General features: G+C 37.3%; 1 pseudogene; it reads right to left on the bottom strand.

Moving 5' to 3' along the window:
• Positions 1-4,261: 4,261 nt before the first annotated feature.
• LOC132305687 (small nucleolar RNA R71) lies at positions 4,262-4,360 on the bottom strand (annotated as a pseudogene).
• Positions 4,361-25,258: the final 20,898 nt, after the last annotated feature.

Genomic DNA, 25,258 nt, shown 5'->3' with positions numbered 1-25,258 from the left:
GGACACAGGTGTTATTCCCTGGTAGGTCTAGGTACTCACGCCCACCTTAGGGTGCGTATTCGCATGTTGCCTTCTATTCAGGCTGAGACAGACCTATTAGACTAGCGAGCGTCCTATAGTGTGTACTATATATTTATATGGACTACTCAAGATATTATTAAGTCTTCCTAGGATGTATCTACGTATCGGATTACTGTTTGGATTGTAGTAGATCAGGACTTGCATGTGGGCCTGACCCACTTCTTTAATTTTCAAGTGTTCGTCAGTTTCAGGGTTAGAGCTTGGACGTGCAGAGCAGATATAGATATTCATTCCTCCGACTATGTAGGAATCTTCTTTATGCTAGCTTTAGATTTTATTTCTATTATTTCAATTTTGGTTTGAGAATCTTTAATAAGGGGTCCAATGGAAGGATTCCCGAGTTGTAAACTTATGGAGTTTGGATTTAACGGATTTCAATAATTATATTCTTTTGAGGATTTCAATTAGCATTCTTCCAGCTTATTATTATTACTATTTATTTCATCATGTATTCTGTGTTCGGTTACATATTGATTGTTTGATATCCCTCGGGTTTAGGCTTGGGCCTGATCAACCCGTGTCTCGGATCTGAAGGGTATCACACTCTCACAAATTGAGAGCCTGCTTCACTTACATGGGAGCCTGCTCTTAGATGTTGGGAGCCTTCTCCATACACTTGGGAGCCTTCTCCATTCATGTAATGACTCGGTCATTTTCTTTCATTTCCTTTCTCTCAAATTTTCACGGATATTTTTTTCCTGTTGTTCTTTTCCTTTCTGAGCTCAGTTTTTTGTGACATAGTGTCATCTCGAGTGCTCGAAAATAGTTTCTGAGAATCTTTTCTTTGGATTGACAACTTCCTTTGAGAACCGAGTCTTTTCCATATTTTCATTTTTTCAGACACTATTCACTTTTCGTCATTTTTCCTATTTTGTCCTTTCCCCGTTTGTCACATTGTTGGCATAACCACACTTCCTGTGTTTGGAGTTGGTTTTTGACTCCACGTATCTTCATTCTAAGTGGTTTTCATAAAATACGTATCTTTACTTTTGTAGAAAGATACTCTGGTTGCTCCTGGTGTCCATAGGGGTGATGAGCACTGAAAAGTGCGTATTTAAACTCCTTAAGCTTAGGCATTCTAGTACCTTTATCTATCTTACTTTACCGTTTTAGATTGATTTCGTATTATTTCCATTTTTAGGCACTTATCCTGAAAATAAGCTAACTCAGCCAAATAAGAGATTAATTGAAACAATTCTGGGATTAATCAAAGAAAAGAGCAAAGTGGAGAAAGAAGGAAGCAAATGAAGCCAAAGGTGGCAAGCAGCAAAGTTCGATCGATCCAAGTTCAAGGTTCGATCGATCGAACAATGATCGATCTCAGCACTTCAAGATAGATCCAAGCCTTGACCCAAAAACATAAAGTTTCAAAAGTTCGATCGATCCAACACCATCCTTCAATCGATTGAACACTTTTGTCCTTATTCAAATGATTGATCCTATCCACAGCTGTACCACCCACTAACCACTTTTGTCCTTTTCCCATAAATATCACAGATTTGTCTTTTTTCAAAAAGCTCAGCCAGTTGGATCGATCCAGCCTAAGTTCGATCGATCTCACTTACTTTCTATCGATCTCACTTACTTTCGATCGATCAAACTTTCTCTAGTGCGAAAAAGTTAAAATTTCATCTCATTGAAAGTTGTCCATTATCTAATCATTAGGGAATATTGTGTGCACGACCCCAGCTCATTTTGGGTGTCATTTTGACCTACCTATATAAGGATAAGGATTATTTTTTCAAGGGAGCCAAGATTATTTTCATATTATCTTTTGGAGAGGAAGCTTAGAGGAGGAGGAGACTAGAGACACCATTGGAGACTCTTCATCAACAAGGAGTAGATTTCAATCATGGAGTTGGCCCTTGAGGGTTGGAGCATCATCACCATGAGTGGCTAGACATCCTCTTGGGGCTAAAGTTAGCCCCAAGCATGCTTTCTATATCTTAATCTTGTGTATTATTGAGGGATTAGTGTTGTAATTAATGTTTGACACTTTGATATATATAGATCTTGTTTATTCAATGATTTATGTGGTTTAATGCTTCTAATTGGTCATTTCATTCTATCTATATGTCTATGTATGCTAGAATAGATGTTCATGTGCTTATCTCTAGATTTTGTGTTATTGATGCATGTCTATATGTATTGATGCTATAGATTTAGAGATCGTAAAAACATTGTGCTTAAAAGAATGCTTTTGTGATTCTCTTGATGGTTCATGCTTATCTCTTGATGGATTGTGCATCTCCCCTAATTTATTTTCATGCTAGTAATGTAGATGTAGTGTAGTGTAGTGTAGTGTTAGATGGGAAGACAATCTATGCTTGTTGTTTGATGATCCAAGCTTTTGAATGCAATTAGCATATGTCTCTATCCTTGTGTTGTATTTGGATTGTGAGCTTAATGAAAAGATTAATGACTTGTTTTGATTTATTGTGCCTTTCATATGTTGTTTAGACAATATATGCTTCATAGCTTAGATATATTGTGCCTTTCACATGATGTTTAGACAATACATGCTTAACTAGTCATACTTATTTGTTGAATCAACCAAATACACACACACCAATATTGCAACCCATTATTTGCCCTCATTAATCACTTGTCAATGATATAGAAATGCATTGCTTGGTGGTGATTTCTAAACCCCAAGATCTCTCTCTCTCTCTCTTACTTACTCTTAATTGCACTCTTTTGCTATTACTCAGTTTAATTTAGTTGTTCTTTAATCAACCAACCAACCAATTGTTTGATCACTTGACCTACTAGCCCTAATTGTGATTCCACGACATTGCTCGATCCTCACAGTCCCTTGGGACGATCCCTACTCACTCTTGCTACGTTAGTAGTAGTGTTGGTAGTGGTTTTTATAAATTTAAATTTGACCCAAAAGGCTTTTCTTGAACCGCACATTCACTACATCAATTTGGTTGTTCACGAACGGCATTAGCCGAGACCAAAATTTTGGCGCCGTTGCCGGGGATTTGTTGATTAGATTTGGCAACGTCGGATTTGTGGAATTGATTAGGATTAGTACTCTTTTGATCGTGTTTTTACTTTATTTTTTTTATTATTTTTGGTTACTTATTGTGTTGTTCTTACTTAACTAGGTGCATTATTGGAGAGGAAGCAAGCAAAGGAGCCATTGAGCATTCAATTCAAGCAAGCAAAGAAAGGAAAAATGTTAAAAACTTAAAAAAAAAAAATTGCTAAGCTAAGCTTTAAAATTTGGAGTTGAAGTGCTAAAGGACCTTTGTGAGATTTTCTTTACTCAATCCCTTAGTTAAATCGTCGGCCCGCGTGGAGGCTTATTGTTGATTGTCTTGCATCATTGAGTTAAAGTATGGGAGTATGAATTTAATGTTTGTGGAAGAAGTCTAATTACATTGTTGTGAAGGTATAGTATTTGTCATTCTTTGTGTTTGTTGTGTTTTGTATTGTGCATGCATGTGCGTCGTTCATTGAGACCAACTCTTGCCCCTCTTGATTTGCATCTTGAATCTATTGTTAGAAATCCTAGGGGAAGAAGAAGTTCAAATAGAGCCAATCTTTCAATGGATGACCATAATGATAATCATGTTGAGGACATTAGTCACATAGACCAACAAGGTATCCTTTATCCCAATGTGCACAATGAGAACATACAAGTACCATTAGGCATACCTAGGCTATTCATTCACCAACCACCACAACAACAAGGCCAAGTTCTATATGGAATGCCAAGGCCAATGTATGCTCCACAACCTCACATCAACAATCAAGGAATTCAAAACCAAAGTGTTCATGTTGCACCTCAAGTAGCTAATCCACCTCTTGCTTTAAGAGATCACTATGTGCCTAATGAATACAATGCACCTACATGCATCCAATTGCCTCCATTTAGAGCACATCATTATGAAATTAAGCCACAAACCGTTCAAATACTTCCTAACTATCATGGACTTCCAAGTGAAGAACCTTACAAGCATTTGGATGAGTTTCTTGAAGTATGTTCCACCGTAAAATATACGGACATGCCGGAAGAGGTTTTAAGACTCAAACTTTTTCCATTTACCTTAAAAGACAAGGCAAAGTATAGTTTTAACAATCATAGGCCTTTTTCAATCACTTCTTGGGCAGAAATGCAACAAGAGTTCTTGAAGAAGTACTATCCCGTTTCTAAGACCAATGCCATGAGAACCTCAATTCGAGAATTTTCACATGGGGATGGAGAAATGTTTCATGAGGCATGGGAACGCTTCAATGAATTGCTTAACAAGTGTCCACGTCATGACATGCCCAAATGACAATTAGTTCAATACTTCTTTGAGAGTTTATCGGACAACTATAAGGGTATGGTTGATGCTTCCATGGGTGGCTTTTACATTGATAGGCATGAGGATGACATGTGGCGTCTCTATGAAAGTATGAATGAAAATTCTTTGCATAGAACACTATCATCCAAGAATGGTAGAAATTCACAAGGTAAGAAGAGTGTTGGCTTACATTAAGTCGAACATTCAAATGAAATAGCCGCCGAAATGAAGTCTTTGTCTCAAAGGTTTGATCAATTTTTTATTAACCAAAACTCGGCGAACCAAGTATCTTCCTTCCCTAACCATTCTCATCGTGCATCAAATGAAACATGTATGACTTGTTCTAGTGTTCTTCATTCTACTTCTCATTATCCTCACGGACAAGTGCAAAGCGAACCTAATGAACAAGTCAATGTGGCTTTTGTGAACCAAGGGAACAATCCTTATGGTACTCATTATAATCCAAGTTGGAGGAATCATCCGAATTTCTCTTGGAAAAACCAAGGAGATAGCTCAAACCCTTCCCAATGCGGTTTCAAAAGAAGTACATTCCACCTCCACTTCAAAACCAAGGATCCCAAGGTTATAGACCATATCAATCACAAGGGAATCAATTTACTAATTCTCATTTTCCCAACCAATCCTATTGCCAAGGTAATACTAGAAGTCCCGCCTTTGAAGAGAAAGTTTTAAATGCTTTGGGCACTTTAGAGGCTAACACTCAATTGCTTCTTTCTCACTCTCAATCTATTGCAAAGCTAGAAACCCAAGTAGGGCAAATAGCAAGCACTCTCAATGCAAGAGAGAAGGGAAAGATGCCTATAAATGCCCCACCTAAGCAACAATGTGTTGTGGAAACCCATTCCTCATCGGAAGGCCACGCCATTGAACATGTTAATACGGTGACTACCTTGCGGAATGGTAGGATTGTGAACAATCAAGTTAGAGTGTCTAATGAAGAGAGTGAACCGGTGCAATCTCAAGTTGTCACCCGTCCTGTTTCACATCACATTCCTCCTTCATTGCATATACATGACCTTGTAGATGAGAAAGTCTTAAAAGATGTGTTTGAAAAAGAAGTTTTGAAAAAGGATGTTGAAAATGTTTTATTGAAAAATGATTTGAAAACTTCTTGTGTTGAAGAGAGTTCAAAAGAAAATTTTGAAAAAGTGTTTGAACCAAAAGTTCCATTTCCGGATGCCTTAAAAGGATCCATTTCAAAAGACAAGCAAAAGGCAAAAACCAATAAAATCATGGAAATGTTTAGGCAAGTGAAAGTTAATCTTCCACTATTGGATGCAATCAAGCAAATTCCGGCTTATTCCAAATTCTTGAAAGACTTGTGCACCCAAAAGCGGAAGAACAAGAGCCAAGCACCAAGAAAAGTGGTTTTGACCGAGCAAGTAAGCTCAATTTTGCAACATAACACTCTTCCAAAGTTTAAGGACCCCGGTTCACCCACTACATCATGCATTATTGGTGATCATATAATTAATCGGGCGCTTTTTGACTTAGGAGCAAGTGTTAATCTTCTTCCATACTCGGTTATGTCAAATTAGGCTTAGGTGAATTGAAACCGACGTCGGTAGTTTTGCAACTTGCCGACCGATCCATTAAGAAGCCTAGGGGTATAATTGAGGATGTTTTGATAAGGATTGACAAACTCTTCTTCCCGGTTGATTTCGTTGTCATAGACACGGAACCGATTCCCAATCCTAAGAGCCAAATTCCCATTATCCTTGGCCGTCCTTTCTTGGCAACCGCTAATGCCAACATCAATTGTAGGACAGGGATAATGAAGATTTCATTTAGCCATATGAAGGTGAAGTTGAATATCTTTAATCCCACACCTAATTCATTTGACAAATATGAAGGAGAAGTCAATGTTGTAGATGAATGTCATGATCTTCAATGCCAAGGGAATGAGCTTTTGTATAAAACCAAAAACTTTCAAAGGATCATCTTCAACCTTGCATTCTAAAAGTCTCGTTTCAAACTCTTGCTTTGAAAGGGCATGGAAGCCCAAAGGTTGTAATTGCATAGACAACGGACCAAAGACGTCTTTTGAGCTTAGTCCAACAAGTTCTTCAAAGAACCATTTGTTGGGCGGAGTTCAAAGCATCCATCACCCCAACAAGGAGGGGATGCATTATAAGATATTCGATTTCGGGCTAAAAGTGTGATACCCCTTGATTCTAGAGCCACGGGTGATCAAGTCCGAGCACAGAATACAAGGGATATCAAACAATTAATATTTAAACAAACATTTGAATAAAAAAAGAATAATAAATAATAAATAAATAATAAGCTGAAGGAAACGAAATAATAAATCTCTATTTTAAAATCCTCAAATAAATAATAATTAAAAATCCAATAATAAAATCCTCCAATCTTCGGATACTAGTAATTAATTAAACTATAACTCGGGAATCCATACTGTGGACCCCTAATAATATCCTAACTGAAATAACTGAACCGAAATAAAAATAATAAGTAACTAAGGAAGACGAGTCCTACGTAGAGTGGGAAAAGTGAATGGCTGTCTCTGCTCGGCACGAACAATCTCTAAGACTGGAACTGACAAATACCTGAAAAATAATGGTGGGTCAGGCCCACAAACAAGTTCTAATCTATTACATCCCAAACAGAGACCCGATACATGTACACATCCTAATTAATTCAACAATAACTAAATAGTCCATATGTAGATATATACACACTAAAGGAACCTCACTAGACTATAGAGTTGTCTCAACCTGCATAGTAGGCAACATGCAAAACGCACATATAGTGGGCATGAGTACCTAAACCTACCAAGGTACACAACTACACTATATCTAGCTACACATCCCTGGCAATATATGCACCTTAACCACTGATCCTGAGACTCAAGCTCATATCATGGCGTATAATTATATATGTAAAATCTGTCCTATCCAACCATCAAAATAACTTATCCAAATATTATTTTAATAATATGTCATCCAACTATTCCGTTGACCTGACATGAATAAGTAGGACTTAACAGTATGGTTAATCCGTTCCCTTATTAAAAATAGGTAGGACTTAACTCTTAAGTTAATCCGTCCCTAATATGCCCCCATCCCATAATGGTGCGTTAATCCATATCATAACCAAAGAAAAGTTTCCAATCTAAGGATAATGTAAATAGTATTTACATCTAATAATCCACACAAACATGATATAAATCATATATATATCCTTTACATTTAATTAAGCAAAAATAACAATTATAAGTATCTTTCATTTAATTTACCTCATAAGAAATTAACAAGCTTTTCAATTAATTGCACTCCTCCACAATTTGATTAAATTCATTTAAACCCAAATAATTGATTTAAATAATTTAATCCAACCCTATTTAATTAATTTAACTTTTAAATTAAATTTCATACTTGGCATGAGTACTCTAAATCATGCAACCCAATCCTTAATAAATCTATTTAAATTAAATAAATATGTAATACAAACCATCAATAATATATATATATATATATATATATATATATATATATATATATATTAATTTAATTTAATCATAATAACAATCATTATCTTAATCATTACTTTACTTTAAAATAATCATTATTTCAATCATTACCTTACTTTATAATAATCATTATTTTAATCATTACTTTATTTTATAATTATCATTATTTCAATCATTGCTCAATCATTCCCTCACTTTATAACCCAAAACCACAATCTGATTATAGACTTCACAATGGAAACTAAAATTCATGCCAAGACTATTGTGCCTCGTTCGGCGTGCTCCTCTCAAAAAAATAATTCTATCACAGTGAAGGAAAAACTAATTCACGCCGCAAACAAATTCCATCTCGTTCGGCGTGCTTCTTTCAGAAAAGACTAAACTATTCTGATTTCATAAAATTGTTTTATTAAATATAAAAATTCATTACAAAATCATTACTAAAACACATGACTTAAAATTCTCAAATCAATCCAAGTAATTAGATCCAATTAATTTATTTTCTTTAAAAAAAAACCTAGAATTAATATAGCATGCATAGGGTATGAATCAAAGGAGAAGAGAAGAATTAAAACTTGCCTTTAGGGATTTGATAAAAACCCTAGCCTCCTTCTTCCTTTTTCTCTTCATTCCTCTTCCTTCTTTCTCTCTCTAAAATATAGTACGTGATATATTTTCTAACCTCTTTCACAACTCTATAGTTATATATTTATAGGCAACTAAAATAACCCTAATCATTTTCCCATTCCAAGACAAACTAAAATAAAATAAAAATAAAATAAAATAAAATTTAAATACTAAAAAGGTAACTTAAATATATATTACGTATAATCTATATGTACTCCTTTTTATATATAATATATAAATATATATCAGATTATTATTAAAGGATTTTCCTTATATATATATATATGTATATATATATATTTATTTATTTATTAAATATACATATACATGGGTAATTATCCGTACCCATTAAACCCCTTATCCATGTAGTCCATGTCAGTTCAATTGATTGGTCAATTACTACTATCCATATCCAATTCCTTAAAAATATAAAAATAAAATAAATAAAAATAAAATAATTAAATTCCTAAATAAATACACATCATCACATTCAATTCAATTTAAATAAATAATTAAATCAATTAAACAAGTAAACAATTAGCCAAGAAAACAACTAAATAATTAAATGCAATTAAAACTATTAAAATAATACCGAGACTATCCTTTTTAAATTAGGGGTATTACATTCTTCTCCCCTAATAAAAGGAATTCCGTCCTCGGAATTCGCCCTTACCTTCTTCCATTATATCTGGAAACTGTAAGCAAATGACATTCTCTTGTTCCCAAATAGACTCAGCCTCATTATGGTGATTCCACTGGACACGTACTAACGATATGACTTTATTGCGAAGAACATGATCCTTACGGTCAATAATGCGACACGGTGGCTCCACATATGTTGCATCCGGCTGCAACTCAATCTCTCCCACATCGAAATGCTGATACCGATCTTCATCTCACAGAAATTTTCGCAACATAGAAACATGAAACACATTGTGCACTCGTTCCAAATGATCTGGAAGTGCCAACCGATAAGCTACAGCTCCAACGCGATCGGTAATCATGAATGGACCCACAAACCGTGGTGATAACTTCTGTTTCTTCCCAAAGCGCATTATACCTTTCATAGGAGACACTTTGAGTAAAACCTGATCCCCAACCTGAAACTCCAATGCACGAGTACGACGATCCGCATAACTCTTCTGCCTACTCTGGGCAGTGCGCATGCGATCCCTAATAAGAGCAATCTTCTCAGAAGTATCCTTAATGAACTCAGGACTGAAAAATCTGCTCTCGCCAACCTCCATCCAACAAACAGGAGATCTACACGGTCGGCCATGTAATGCCTCAAACGGTGCCATACCAATAGTCTTCTGAAAGCTATTGTTATATGTGAATTCCACAAGTGGCAAATACTCCTCCCAATGGCCCTTAAAGTCAAGGACACAAGAACGAAGCATATCTTCCATTATCTGATTAACCCTCTCGGTCTGTCCATCAGTCTGAGGATGATAAACAGTGCTAAGATGCAACTCTGTACCCAAAGCCTGCTGAAAACTCTTCCAAAACCCTGATACAAAGCTCGAATCCCTATCCAATATAATAGATAACGGAATGGAATGTAACTTCACAATCTCTGTAATATAAAGTCTCGCCAACTGTTCCGAAATGTAATCAGTGCAAATACGCAAGAAATGAGCTGATTTGGTTAACCTATCAACGATGACCCAAATGGAATTGTGATTCTTGAACGAATTAGGCAATCCCTCCACAAAATCCATAGAAATGCTTTCCCATTTCCACTCTGGTATCGGCAGTGGCTGTAGAGCTCCTGGCGGCCTCTGATGATCAATCTTGACCATCTGACAAGTACTACATCGTGAGACAAATAGAGCAATGTCCCTCTTCATACCTGCCCACCAAAACTGCCGCTTCATATCTTGATACACTTTGTCACCTCCTGGATGAATCGAAAACTCAGAGTGGTGAGTCTCAGTCATCACATCCTTTCTCAACTCATCAGCAGAAGGTACCACTAACCGTCCCTTGTACCTCAAACCTCCATCAGCCCTAATAGAGTAGAATGGAACCTCTCCGGAAACTATCTCTCCAACTTTATCAATGCACTGCTGATCCGTGAGTTGTGCCTTCAAAACTTTGTGAATGATAGAAGGTGTAACTACCATGCAAGCTAGGAAAGCATCCGACAATTCATCCACCCTCTTTGACGCATTCCACTCAGTAGTGAATAGAGCAAAAAGACTACCAATAGGTCGACGACTGAGTGCATCCGCCACCACATTCGCTTTCCCTGGATGATACTGTATAGAAAAATGATAGTCTTTCACAAACTCCAACCACCTGCGCTGTCTCATATTCAGCTCCCGTTGAGTGAACAAATACTGCAGACTCTTGTGATCGCTGAATAATCTGAAGGACTCACCCAACAGATAATGCCTCCAAATACGTAAGGCAAAAACCACAGCTGCCAACTCCAAATCATGCATTGGATAATTAAGCTCGTGAGGCTTAAGCTTCCGAGATCCATACGAAATCGGTCGCTCCTCCTGCATCAAAACACATCCAAAACCCTGCAACGAAGCATCTGTGTACACAAGATACTCTATCCCGCTCTGTGGGGTAAACAAAACTGGTGCAGAAGTCAACTTAGTTTTCAGCTCATCAAAAGCTTTCTGACAATGTTCATCCCACACGAACCGTACACCCTTCTTAGTCAAATGAGTGAGTGGTCCCGCTATCTTTGAAAACCCCTGGATGAACCTCTTGTAATATCCTACCAAACCGAGAAACTCCAAATCTCGGTAGGTGATGTAGGTTGTCCCCACTCAACCACCGCTGAAACCTTGGCTGGATCCACTGCTATTCCCCTTTCTGACACCACGTGACCCAGAAATTTCACTTCCCGCTGCCAAAATTCATATTTCTCAAGCTTGGCATACAACTGGTGCTCATGAAACGTCTGTAAAACTATCCGAAGATGTCTAGCATGATCGTCCTCTGACCTCGAGTAAATTAAAATGTCATCTATGAAGATAATGACAAATTGATCCAAGTAAGCCCTGAAGACTCTGTTCATTAAATCCATGAAAACCGCTGGTGCATTAGTCAACCCGAACGGCGTCACCCGAAACTCATAAGATCCATATCTAGTGAGAAACGCTGTCCTCGGAACATCCTGCTTCTGAACCCGAAGTTGATGATATCCAGACCGCAAATCAACCTTAGAGAAATAAGTAGCTCCCTTCAACTGATCAAACAAGTCATCAATCCTGGGCAAAGGATATTTGTTACGAATAGTAACCTTGTTCAACTCCCTATAATTTATACACAAGCGGAGCGAACCATCCTTCTTCTTCACAAATAAAACCGGTGCTCCCCAGGGTGAAGTACTCCTGCCAATGAAACTATGGCTGAGTAGCTACTGAATCTGATCCCTCAGCTCGCGCATCTCCACTGGTGCCATCCTATACGGTGCCCTAGCAATAAGCGTAGTGCCCGGAGCTAAGTCTATCACAAAGTTGATCTCACGATTAGGTGGCAACCCTGGAATCTCTTGAAATACATCCAGGTAATCCTGTACAATTGGTATGTTATCCAATAATACAGTAGTCCCCTCTTCCGTTTCCTCCTCCATATGAAACAAATAAGTGCTAGTGACCCCCTTAGAACGCGGCATAGCGACGACGTACATGTCCTGACCAGGTATGGTAAAAAAAAATGACCTATCATAACAATCAACTTGGGCATGGTAATGCGATAACCAATCCATCCCAAGTATCACATCATAAGTATGCATGTCGAAATCTGAGTCTACCAATATCTAGTGTCACAGGCCCATCACTCTCATGAAGAATGGCTGTATTGCCTAACGGTGTAGAAATACCCTGAGATTTAGTGCATACCCTCGTCCTCATCCCAGATAAAGTAACAAAAGTCCTAACTACAAATGAGTGTGTAGCACCCGTGTTAAATAAAACACGTCCCTGCAAACCATGAATAGGAAACTTATCCTTAACAGCCTGAGGTGCCCGAACATCTTGTAGCATGGGGTTGTACACCCTGCCATAGTGCAACTGCTGCGGTGCCTGTCCCTGAGGTTGCGGCGGTGCTGGTAAAGCCGGGAAGGTCTGTCCCTGAATGCGCAGAATCTGTGGAGCGGGTAAAGGCACTGGCGCCCTCTGCCCCAACTGCACATGCTGTCCCTGTCTTACTGTAGGACACTGCCTGGAAGTGTAACCATACTCTCCACAAGTGTAGCAACTACCCTGGAAAGTACCAAATGGCTTCCTCTGTCGGTTAGCCGGTGGTTGACCCTATCCTGCCTGTGGTCCCCCATTCTGCGGCCTCTGAATAGGTGCCCCATTCTGCTCAGCATCTGCACCACCCTTGTGCTTCTTCCAAGGCTGATGTCCCTGGAATTTGCCCCTGTCATTCTGTCGGTGTCCGTTCCCATTCTCTTTATCAGCTGACTGATTAACAGAGTCTCTGTCACCCCGCTTCTCACCCTTAGCCTGTCTGAAATCCACGGTCAACTGATACTGCTGTAGAGCGGCGTCTACCACCAGAGCATAGGTAGTATAGGCTGGACTACCCATAATAGCTCTCTTGATAGACCACATCAGTCCCTTGACGAAACTGTTACACTTCTTCTCCTCTGTATCCACCTCCTCCGGTGCAAAGAGAGACAAGCGTGTGAACTGCTGCTCATACTCCGCTACTGTCATGTTCCCCTGCTGCAGATTAAGAAACTCAGTCTTCATGGCTGCCCTGATTGCATAAGGGAAATACTTTTCATCAAAACGTGCACTGAACTGATCGTAAGTCAATGCCATCCTCTCCTCTGCGGTGGTAACTGACTCCCACCACTGTAGTGCATCCCCAACTAGCTTGAAGGTAGCAAGCATCTGCTTCTGAACCTTCGTGCAATGAACCAAGCGAAGATATCGCTCGATGTCCTGTTTCCACTGATGAGCTGCTCTCGCATCGGTGGAGCCTGTGAACTCAGATGGGCTCCCCTTTGTGAAAGAACTCCTAACCTTCTCCCAAGTATCAATCCGAACAACCGGTGCTGGTAACGGTGCCGGCTGTACTTGAGGCTGATTCCAAAGTGCAGCGGTTACCCCTGCTTCTATAGCCCGAGCAATAAGGTCATTGATATGAGGAGGAAACACTGGATCTCCTCCCTGATCCCGAGTCTGCTGAACTTCCTCATGCTCCTCATAGAACTGACCCTCATCCTCCTGACGCTGCTTACGAGCCGCCTCCCTTCGTTGCCTGTTTCTCTGATTGTCCCGTCTTCTTCTAACGTTAACCATTCTGTTAACATAGAAAGACAGACATTAGTACGATTTAACCGAACCGCAAAGAATACAACGAATCCTAATCTTAGGCTCTAAATAAAATAATACACTATGCGGAAGTCTTAAAACGATAGATCCCTAGAGACACTTGAACCTGGAGTGCTCTGATACCACTGTGATACCCCTCAATTCTAGAGCCACGGGTGATCAAGTCCGAGCACAGAATACAAGGGATATCAAACAATTAATATTTAAACAAGCATTTGAATAAAAAAAGAATAAAAATAATAAATAAATAATAAGCTGAATGAAACTAAATAGTAAATCCCTATTTTAAAATCCTTAAATAAATAATAATTAAAAATCCAATAATAAAATCCTCCAATCTTCGGATACTAGTAATTAATTAAACTACAACTCGGGAATCCATACTGTGTACCCCTAATAATATCCTAACTGAAATAACTGAACCGAAATAAAATTAATAAGTAACTAATGAAGACGAGTCCTACGTAGAGTCGGAAGAGTGAATGGCTGTCTCTGCTCGGCACGAACAATCTGTAACACTGGAACTGACAAACACCTGAAAAATAATGGTGGGTCAGGCCCACAAACAAGTTCTAATCTACTACATCTCAAACAGAAACCCCATACACGTACACATCCTAATTAATTCAACAATAACTAAATAGTCCATATGTAGATATATACACACTTAAGGAACCTCACTAGACTATAGAGTTGTCTCAACCTAAATAGTAGGCAACATGCAAAACGCACATATAGTGGGAATGAGTACCTAGACCTACCAGGGTACACAACTACACTATATCTAGCTACATATCCATGGCAATATATGCGCCCTAACCACTGATCCTGAGACTCAAGCTCATATCATGGCGTATAATTAAATATGTAAAATCCGTCCTATCCAACCATCAAAATAACTTATCCAAATATTATTTTAATAATATGTCATCCAACTATTCCGTTGACCTGACATGAATAAGTAGGACTTAACAGTATGGTTAATCCGTTCCCTTATTAAAAATAGGTAGGACTTAACTCTTAAGTTAATCCGTCCCTAATATGCCCCCATCCCATAATGGTGCGTTAATCCATATCATAACCAAAGAAAAATTTCCAATCCAAGGATAATGTAAATAGTATTTACATCTAATAATCCACACAAACATGATATAAATCATATATATATCATTTACATTTAATTAAGCAAAAATAACAATTATAAGTATCTTTCATTTAATTTACCTCATAAGAAATTAACATGCTTGGCATGAGTACTCTAAATCATGCAACCCAATCCTTAATAAATCTATTTAAATTAAATAAATATGTAATACAAACCATCAATAAAATATATATATATATATATATATATATATATTAATTTAATTTAATCATAATAACAGTCATTATCTCAATCATTACTTTACTTTATAATAATCATTATTTCAATCATTACTTTACTTTATAATTATCATTATTTCAATCATTACTCAATCATTCCCTCACTTTATAACCTAAAACCACACTCTGATTATAGACTTCACAATGGAAACTAAAATTCACGCCAAGACTATTGCGCCTCGTTCGGCGTGCTCCTCTCAAAAAAATAATTCTATCACAGTGAAGGAAAAACTAATTCACGCCGCAAACAAATTCCATCTCGTTCGGCATGCTTCTTTCAGAAAAGACTAAACTATTCTGATTTCATAAAATTATTTTATTAAATATAAAAATTCATTACAAAATCATTACTAAAACACATGACTTAAAATTCTCAAATCAATCCAAGTAATTAGATCCAATTAATTTATTTTCTTTAAAAAAAAAAACCTAGAATTAATATAGCATGCATAGGGTATGAATCAAAGGAGAAGAGAAGAATTAAAACTTGCCTTTAGGGATTTGATAAAAACCCTAGCCTCCTTCTTCCTTTTTTCTCTTCCTTCTTTCTCCCTCTAAAATATAGTACGTGATATATTTTCTAACCTCTTTCACAACTCTATAGTTATATATTTATAGGCAACTAAAATAACCCTAATCCTTTTCCCATTCCAAGACAAAATAAAAATAAAAATAAAAATAAAATAAAATTTAAATACTAAAAAGGAACTTAAATATATATTACGTATAATCTATATGTACTCCTTTTTATATATAATATATAAATATATATCAGATTATTATTAAAGAATTTTTCTTATATATATATATATATATATATATATATATATATATATATATATATTTTTATTTATTTATTTATTTATTTATTAAATATACATATACATGGGTAATTATCCGTACCCAATAAACCCCTTATCCAAGTAGTCCATGTCAGTCCAATTGATTAGTCAATTACTACTATCCATATCCAATTCCTTAAAAATATAAAAATAAAATAAATAAAAATAAAATAATTAAATTCCTAAATAAATACACATCATCACATTCAATTCAATTTAAACAAATAATTAAATCAATTAAACAAGTAAACAATTAGCCAAGAAAACAACTAAATAATTAAATGCAATTAAAACTATTAAAATAATACCGAGACTATCCTTTTTAAATTAGGGATATTACAAAAAGAGCCCAATGTCTTGCTAGAGACATTAAAGACTAGCAAAAGCATTCGTAGGGTGTCAAAACCCTATTTCTCCCCCATTTCTATCTTTCATTTCATTTCTTGCGAAGTCTATACTTGTTTTTGGTTCATATGCATTTCAAGGAACTTTGGTGAGGATTGCATAAGCTTTCATGTCATTATTGAGTATTTTGCAAAGTTCGATCGATCTCAAACTTGAGTTCGATTGATCGAACTCTTCTCTGCATCTAACACGTCGAAAATTTTTCGACCTGCAAAAACCTGCATCCAAATCACCTCTCTGTCCCATCGTTCGAACCAACTCCAAGATCGATCAATAGACCTTCGATCGATCTAACTTCCAAGTTCGACCTATCTCATAACTCAACACTTAGAAAAATTTTGAGCCTGCATCAACCTGCATATTTCAGCCCTTCGTCTGATCGTTCGAAACATTCCAAGATCGATTTAAAAGTTCTTCGATCGATCTCATGTTCCAACACTTACCCAAATTTTTGAACCAAAAACATGCATATTTTTGCTCTCTGTCTGATCGATCGAACTCTTGTTTCGATCGATCTCAATCTTCATTTCATTATTTTAACTTTAATTTGACTTTTCAACTTTTCAAAAATCCAAAAATATTTTTATTTTTATTTTATTCTATTTTCACTATCATTTTATTTTGTTTTAATTTTCAACAAGTTTTCAAAAATTCAAAAATATTTTAATTTATTTAGTTTTTAATTAATTAAATTAAAAAAAAAAAAACCAAAAATTCAAAAATACTTTGAAAAGGAGTTCATCAAAGTTCGATCGATCACAACTCATCTTCGATCGATCGAACTAGTCGGGAAATGTCTTTAAAAAACTGATCCAAGGGTCTTGAGATCGATAATTTGGATCGATCGATCTCACCAAAACCTAGCCTCTCGTCCCTCTTCACTGTGAATCATCTCTCCTAGCTCCGGCAACTCCTCCGGCGAGATCCAAGCATCTCAAATCTCAGTTCATCTCCATCCTCCTCATCTCAGATCTTCTCAGTTCATTCTCCATTCTCTTGCCCTCTTGAGACTATGGCTCGCGTTAAGACTGTAGCATGTAGACACTGTCACGGCTCCAGTCGCAGACTTTGTGTTATTGATGCATGTCTATGTGTATTGATGCTATAGATTTAGAGATTGTAAAAACATTGTGCTTAAAAGAATGCTTTTGTGATTCTCTTGATGGTTCATGCTTATCTCTTGATGGATTGTGCCTCTCCCCTAATTTATTTTCATGCTAGTAGTGTAGATGTAGTGTAGTTGTAGTGTAGTGTTAAATGGGATGACAATCTATGCTTGTTGTTTGATGATCCAAGCTTTTGAATGTAATTAGCATATGTCTCTATCCTTGTGTTGTATTTGGATTATGAGCTTAATGAAAGGATTAATGACCTGTTTTGATTTATTGTGCCTTTCACATATTGTTTAGACAATATATGCTTCATAGCTTAGATATATTGTGCCTTTCACATGATGTTTAGACAACACATGCTTAACTAGTCATCCTTATTTGCCCTCATTAATCACTTGTCAATAATATAGAAATGCATTGCTTGGTGGTGATCTCTAAATCCCAAGATCTCTCTCTCTCTCTCTCTTACTTACTCTTAATTGCACTCTTTTGCTATTACTTAGTTTAATTTAGTTATTCTTTAATCAACCAACTAACCAATTGTTTGATCACTCGACCTACTAGCCCTAATTGTGATTCCACGACATTGCTCGATCCTCACAGTCCCTTGGGACGATGCCTACTCACTCTTGCTACGTTAGTAGTAGTGTTAGTAGTGGTTTTTATAAATTTAAATTTAACCCAAAAGGCTTTTCTTGAACCGCACATTCACAACATCAATTTAGGCGTTCACGAACGGCGTTAGTCAACAAAGGGCATGGATGCACAGTTCTTTAGAAACTTATTCTTTTCTTGGGGTGTTTTTCATAAATATCTTTTGAAGATATTTTATTTCAGGGGTTTTTAAGAAAATATCTTCTGGGGCAGTTTCGCAGTTTCCACTTTTTGGAGGCGCCATTGTGCAATTAACAAAAATTATTATAAAATGCCTCATTTTGAGCCTAGATCCTCGTGCGGGATTCATTTTTACTTTTCATCGAGTCATGTGCTCTTAGAATTTCCTTCTGGTGGTTTTTCTCCAGTTTCAGGGTTTCTGGCCCCGGTTGCCGCCAAACTTATTTGGGGCATATCTCTCTGCTCGGGACTCAGTTTTGGACGTCGTTTCTTCCATTATTCATATTTTCTAATTTTGGTTCTTTTTCATTCACGGTGTTTTTCCGTTTGAGCGTGTCTGCTCAAATTCCACTAATCCGGACCAGGCGGGGCCCGTTCGGGACACTTTTAGGGTTTTTCTATAAATAAGAGGGCTTAAGATAAAAAATCAGATTTTTCTCTCTCTCTCTCCCCTCTCTCAGCCTGCAGCCATGGCAGCCAAGGGGCTACCACCCTTCTTCTTCATTTTTCGGCCACTTCCCTTTAGTGAAAAGGTGTAGTGCCTTAGCGTTTTATGTTCGCCTTGCCGTGCTCTAACTTTCCCCCTTATTAGAACCCGTTTTTGGCCAAATTTTGAGTTCGGGTTTGAGGTCAAGTTATGATTTTGATGGGGCTTCCTTGGGATTCTTGTTCACCGTGTTGTCCCCGACAAAACCTAGAAGTTTCGTCGAATTTGGAGCCGTTTCATTTCGGTGGGGATTTGAGATTTCATCTCAAATGGAGGTAAGGGATGTTTTAGGATTTTGTATGTGTTGTATTGAGTGTTTTCCATGATTATATAACTTGTATGCATGCTTTGGTTTAAGTCCTAGAATTTAATCTAATTAATTTCTATGGTTAGGATTTAATTCTCATGATGATGTATAACTTAGAATTAAATTATGGCATGATAGAAAGTTTGGATTCGATATGTTTGTTAACATACATTAAATTAGAATTATTTGGATAAGAATTGCACTTTTTATTTAATAATTATCTTTGATAAAAGTTTAATTCTCATGAACGTATCTTACATGAAATTAACTTGTAGCATACTTTTAAATTAAGTCTTGGCATGTTGTTTAACATAATTTAATTCGATGCATGCTTATTTCCTACGAGTAGCTTTATGTTACTTACCCACGTAGTGGGGACATTTTTCAGGTACAAGATTCAAGATTGGGAGATTTGCACTTGCCTTGGGTGGTCTGGAGATTTGAAGTTCCTTTTAATGTATTCTTGTTCACATGCAAGTGTTAGCATGTTTGAATTTTACCTATAAATGTTGTAACACCTAGTTAGGTTCAATTATATCATTTTTGCCTTATAACATGTAAAGTGTACTTAGATACACTATTTGGGACCTATTTGACAAGTATGACATAAGGCCAAGGGCCAAGCATGTTTAACTTTGTGCTTGTATTCATTTGGTATCAAACTTTTGCTTTAAAATGCATTTTTATCAACCTTGGGGGTTTGACATGTGAAATTGTTGTAATTGAAATGAATGACGCCTTGAGCCATTGTAATGCATTCATATATTCATTTTACACTTGTGGAAATATTCACTTGCTCATACCTCCTTTAACTTCAGCTCTAAACCTTCATTTTTGAACCAATTCATTAGGGGATTTGAGACTTGGGTTAAGTTTCAACATTTTTTGCATATATCAGGTTTTTCAAAGCTTTCTGGAGTCATTTCGGTCGGCCATTTCATCATTTCGGTCGACCGATAGCCTTTAGGAACTTTAATGAACAGTAAAACATGCATTCCAGTAGCCAAATTTGAGTTTCAGGTCCATTTCGGTCGACCGATGGTTCATTTCGGTCGACTGAAATGATTTTTCTTCACCTTCAGGATTTTAGGAGAGTTTCTGGCCATTTCGGTATTTCGGTCGACCTAAATAGCTTCCATACACAGCACTCTTCAGTTTTGTTTCAGTACTGTTGTTCTGACTTCAAACGGCCATATCTCCTTCATTTCTAACCCAAATAGGGTGATTCTTGAGCCTAAACTCAAGGATTTTGAGTCATATTTCCAATGGTACTTATGCCATTCTTAGATTCCAATAAAAGTAGGAGTTATTCATGTTTTAGTAAGGTATGGTCAGTTTTCGCTTAAACCGGGAAAGGGCATTTTGTGGGATTCTTGTCTAATGTTCTTAAAACCTCTTGGAATGTTGTGAAATGACTAGATTAGGTTGTATTCACCTTGGTTGACTTGTTTAGAGTCAAGTTTCTCTTCTTAATTGTGAATTGACCATTTTACCCTTTGGTTAATGGATTTTGCCCGTTTTGACCTTTGTTTCCGCTTTCGTTTCATTTGAGTTCCGTGACTTCATGGAAGGTCACATTGGTGTCTTGGGGATGATTTATATCTCTGTATACTATGGTTTTATCTTTTGCTTCCGTATTTCGGATCCGTTATCTGATCAACTTTTGGGTCATCACTGACGCACTGGGTTGAAAAACCCGGGTCGTTACAATTCACTTGGGAGCCTTCTCCGTACACTTGGGAGCCGTATTCTTCAAAGCTGTTCATCTTCTTCGCCTCCGGCAAAGTTCAGAGCCTCCGTATTGTTTTATTTAACTATCTAGGGTTCAATTTATGTCCCCGAATTAATTATATCCAGGTGTCATACATCATCGACATGAATTAAAACCTGTTTTAAAAAAAAAAATCAACTAAATCATGATTAATACAAAAACATGTATAAACCATTGAACCTTTCTATTCAATGCATTTAAATTCACTACAACCATACTTATAAGATCAGTTTTAACGTTAATTAAAACCCTGGAGACTACCTAGGCATGCACAGAACACAGGTTTAAGGGAAAAAGTTAAAATAGAGACTTGCCTTCGGTTTCAGTTTTAAAATCTTAAACCACCGTCTCTGAGTTTTTCGACAGATTCTGGACTGCCGTTCAACACCTCCGTTGTTCTTGGTTCAGCCTTGTCCCTAGCCAAACCCTAACTTTCCTCTCTATGTTTTCCTCTCAAAACTCTTTGTATTTCGTCGCCTCCACTGCTACGTGACTTGGGTTCTAAAAACCCTTAGCAGACATATACAAGTATTTATATAGGTTTATACAACCGCAACCCTAATTCTAATTATATTAGGAGATGGAGAAAAATAATTAATCATATAGCTAAGTCGGCTACGACCTAAAAATATAAAACCCTAAAATCATTATTAATAAACCAGTATAATTATTAATAAATCTTAATAGTTAACTTAATCATATACACATATATATATACATGTATATCCATCCATGGGTAATAACTGTACCTCATAAAATCCCATATCCAAGCCCAACTCCGTTATTTAAAAACATTAATTTAATTTAAAACATATTTTATCATTTAAACAAATAAATCAATTAAAATAATTAAATCAATTTAAACAATTATAGCAAACCCACATAATCATATAATTAAATTAAACACATACTTCAATTAAACAAATATACTAAAAACATTAATTTAATTTAAAACATATTTTATTATTTAAACAAATAAATCAATTAAAACAATTAAATCAATTTAAACAATTAAAGCAAACCCACATAATCATATAATTAAATTAAACACATACTTCAATTAAACAAATACACTATTAACCAATTGAACAAATACACAATTAAACACAAAAATACATAGCCACGTAAACAACGAAAAATACCCAAGAAATCAAAGTTAAATTTCAATTTTATCCTTTTGAAAACTAGGGGTATTACAAAGCCCTAATTTCGAAAATCCTAGGGTGGCCAAAAGTGTGAATTGCTCCTATCAGACTGAAGATCCCAACGAGCCCTCCGTCTTGCCCTAAACAGTACCCAAAAATTCTCAAAATTGATAAAGTAATTAGAGATTGAAGATTGAGAACCAAAGAAAAAGAAAAAGAGGTGAAATATGAGGGAGAGAGAGAACTTACTAGGAGAGAGAGAAATGAGACCAATTGTGGTCTTTTGGCAAAAAAATTGTCGTGGTGGGTCCCACCACTTTCAATTATCTTTCTCCTTTAAATTTTCTACCACAATTTCATATATATGTTTTTAATTTACTATAACCACATAATTAAGCATTTGAACGATTTACTTTAGCACATAATAATTATGCATGGCATGTAAATGACCTCAGACATAACTCTCGTGCACAACAATTCCAGTAGCGGGTCCCACCCGAGACCATCCGACCCGAAAAACGAAAAAATGCCAAAATGGCAACCATTGCATTTCTAAGAGTCTTGAACTCAAAGAAATGTCCCAACCAACTCTCAGACACACCCGGCACACCCCACGATATCCGGCACGTAAAACGGGAAAAAGACAAAAATGCCTTGTAACAACGGAAACCAAAAATGAAAAATGACGAAAATTTGAAACATTACAATCTCCCCAACTTAAAAGGATTTTGTCACTGTAATCATACCTGTGGGAGAAAACAATGTTGGATACTTGGAGTGAACCTCCCGTTCAAGCTCCCAAGTAGCTTCCTCGACCCCATGATCTCTCCAGAGAACCTTCACTGACGGTATCGTTTTGTACCTTAACACTTTCTGCCATGTGTTAAGGATCTAAACTAGTCCTTCCTCGTAGGAAACATCCTTATCGATGTCCTTATTAACCCAATCAAGAATTTGGGACAGATATGGCTCGTACTTTCGCAAGATCGATACATAAAAGACGTTGTGGACTCTGTCCAACTGTGGTGGCAATGCAAGCCTGTAGGCAACCTCTCCTACCCTGTCCAAGATCTCAAATGGTCCAATGAATCGTGGTGATAACTTGCCACTTATTTCAAGCCTCATCAACCCCTTCCGTAGAGAAACCCGAAGAAAAACGTGGTCTCCCACCTCAAAGGATAGTGGCCGTCTCTGCTTATTAACATAACTTTTTTGTCGAATCTGAGTCGTGAACAGCCTCTGTCAAATTAGCTTAATCTTATCTGTAGTCTCGAGTACGATGTCGGGGCCTAAGGCGGCTGTATCGCCTACCTTAGTCCAACAAACCAGAGACCAGCAAGGCCTGCGATACAACGCTTCAAATGGAACCATCTGAATGCTCGCCTGATAACTGTTGTTGTAGGCAAACTCAATGAATGGAAGATGGTTCTCCCAACTACCTCCCAAATCAAGAACACGGGCCCGAAGCATATCCTCCAAGATCTGGATGATGCGCTCCGATTGGACGTCCGTCTGTGGATGGAATGCCGTACTGAAGTGCAATGATGAACCAAACGATGCTTGAAGTCCTTCCCAGAACTTCGAGGTGAACTTGGCATCCCTATCCGACACAATAGCCATTGGAACTCCATGTAACTTTATAATCTCCTTCACATACAGCACACCAAGTGCCTCATCATCATTTGTTACTTTAATAGGCAAAAAGTGAGCCGTCTTGGTCAATTTTTCCATAATGACCCATACGACTTCATTTCTATGCTGTGACCTAGGAAGACCTGTCATAAAATCCATGGCAATCTGTTCCCATTTCCACTATGCTGCCGGCAATAGCTGTAATAAACTTGCTGGCCTCTGGTGCTCGGCCTTCACCTGCTGACAAGTAAGGCATCTAGCCATAAATTGTGCAACATCCTTCTTCATCCCATTCCACCAATACTGACGCCTCAAATTGTGATACATTTTGGTACCACCTGGATAAACTGCAAAATGGGAAGTGTAAAACTCCCGTAAGACTTTCTCATGACAATTTGTGGGGACAACCAACAAACCCCTAAACTGTAGGCCTCCATCTGCATGTAGGGTCCAATCTTTCACTGTCTCCCCACTGGAAATCAAAGTGTGAACGGCATCTAAATCCGGATCCTATCTCTGCGACCCGATCACTCGTCCGATAAGAGTATGCTGAGCCACAACACTGAACAAGAATGTTGATTCACTGCAAACATCGTCGTCAAGGCAATACAATCCCATCTCTGCCAAATCCTTAAGTATCATCTTTTTCTGGATGGCTAATCTAGCCAAAGTCCCACGAGATTTTCGGCTTAAGGCATCAGCAACCATATTAGCCTTGCCCGGATGGTACTGCAAGTCAAAGTTGTAGTCTTCTAAAAACTCAACCCATCACCTTTGTCTGTTGTTCAAATCCTTTTGGGAGAAAAAGTACTTGAGACTATTGTGGTCCGAGAACACCTTAAATCTCTCACCATACAAATAATGTTTCCAGCAGGCTTTGGGTACGGAGTTGCACCTTAGTACTGCTTATCAACCTCAAATTGATGGACAGACTGAGAGGGTTAATAAGATCATGGAGGATATGCTCCGGTCGTGTGTTCTTGATTTTAAGGGCCATTGGGAGGATTACTTGCCACTTATGAAGTTTGCTTATAACAATAGTTTTCAGAAGACTATTGGGATGGCACCATTTGAGGCGTTATATGGCCGACCGTGTCGATCGCCTGTTTGTTGGATGGAGGTTGGCGAGAGCAGATTCTTAGGTCCAGAGTTCATCAAGGATACTTCTGAGAAAATCGCTCTTATTATGGATCGCATACGCACTACCCAGAGTAGGCAGAAAAGTTATGCGGATCGTTATCGACGTGCTTTGGAGTTTCAGGTTGGGGATCAAGTTCTATTCAAAGTGTCGCCTATGAAGGGTGTATTACGCTTTGGGAAGAAAGGGAATTTGTCTCCACGATTTGTCGATCCATTTCTGATTACGGATCAAGTTGGAGCTGTCGCTTATCGGTTGGCACTTCCAGATAATTTGGATCGCGTACACAACGTATTCCATGTTTCCATATTGTGAAAATTTCTACGAGATGAGAATCGGTATCAGCATATCGATGTTGGGGAGATTGAGTTGCAGC

Source organism: Cornus florida, unplaced genomic scaffold (genome assembly GCF_030987335.1).
Source record: "Cornus florida cultivar Cherokee Brave unplaced genomic scaffold, ASM3098733v1 CherokeeBrave_3.0.0_Hap2_Chr04, whole genome shotgun sequence".
Taxonomy (NCBI): Eukaryota; Viridiplantae; Streptophyta; class Magnoliopsida; order Cornales; family Cornaceae; genus Cornus; species Cornus florida.
Note: the sequence above shows the minus strand (reverse complement) of the source record. Positions and strands in the feature narration are given on the sequence as shown.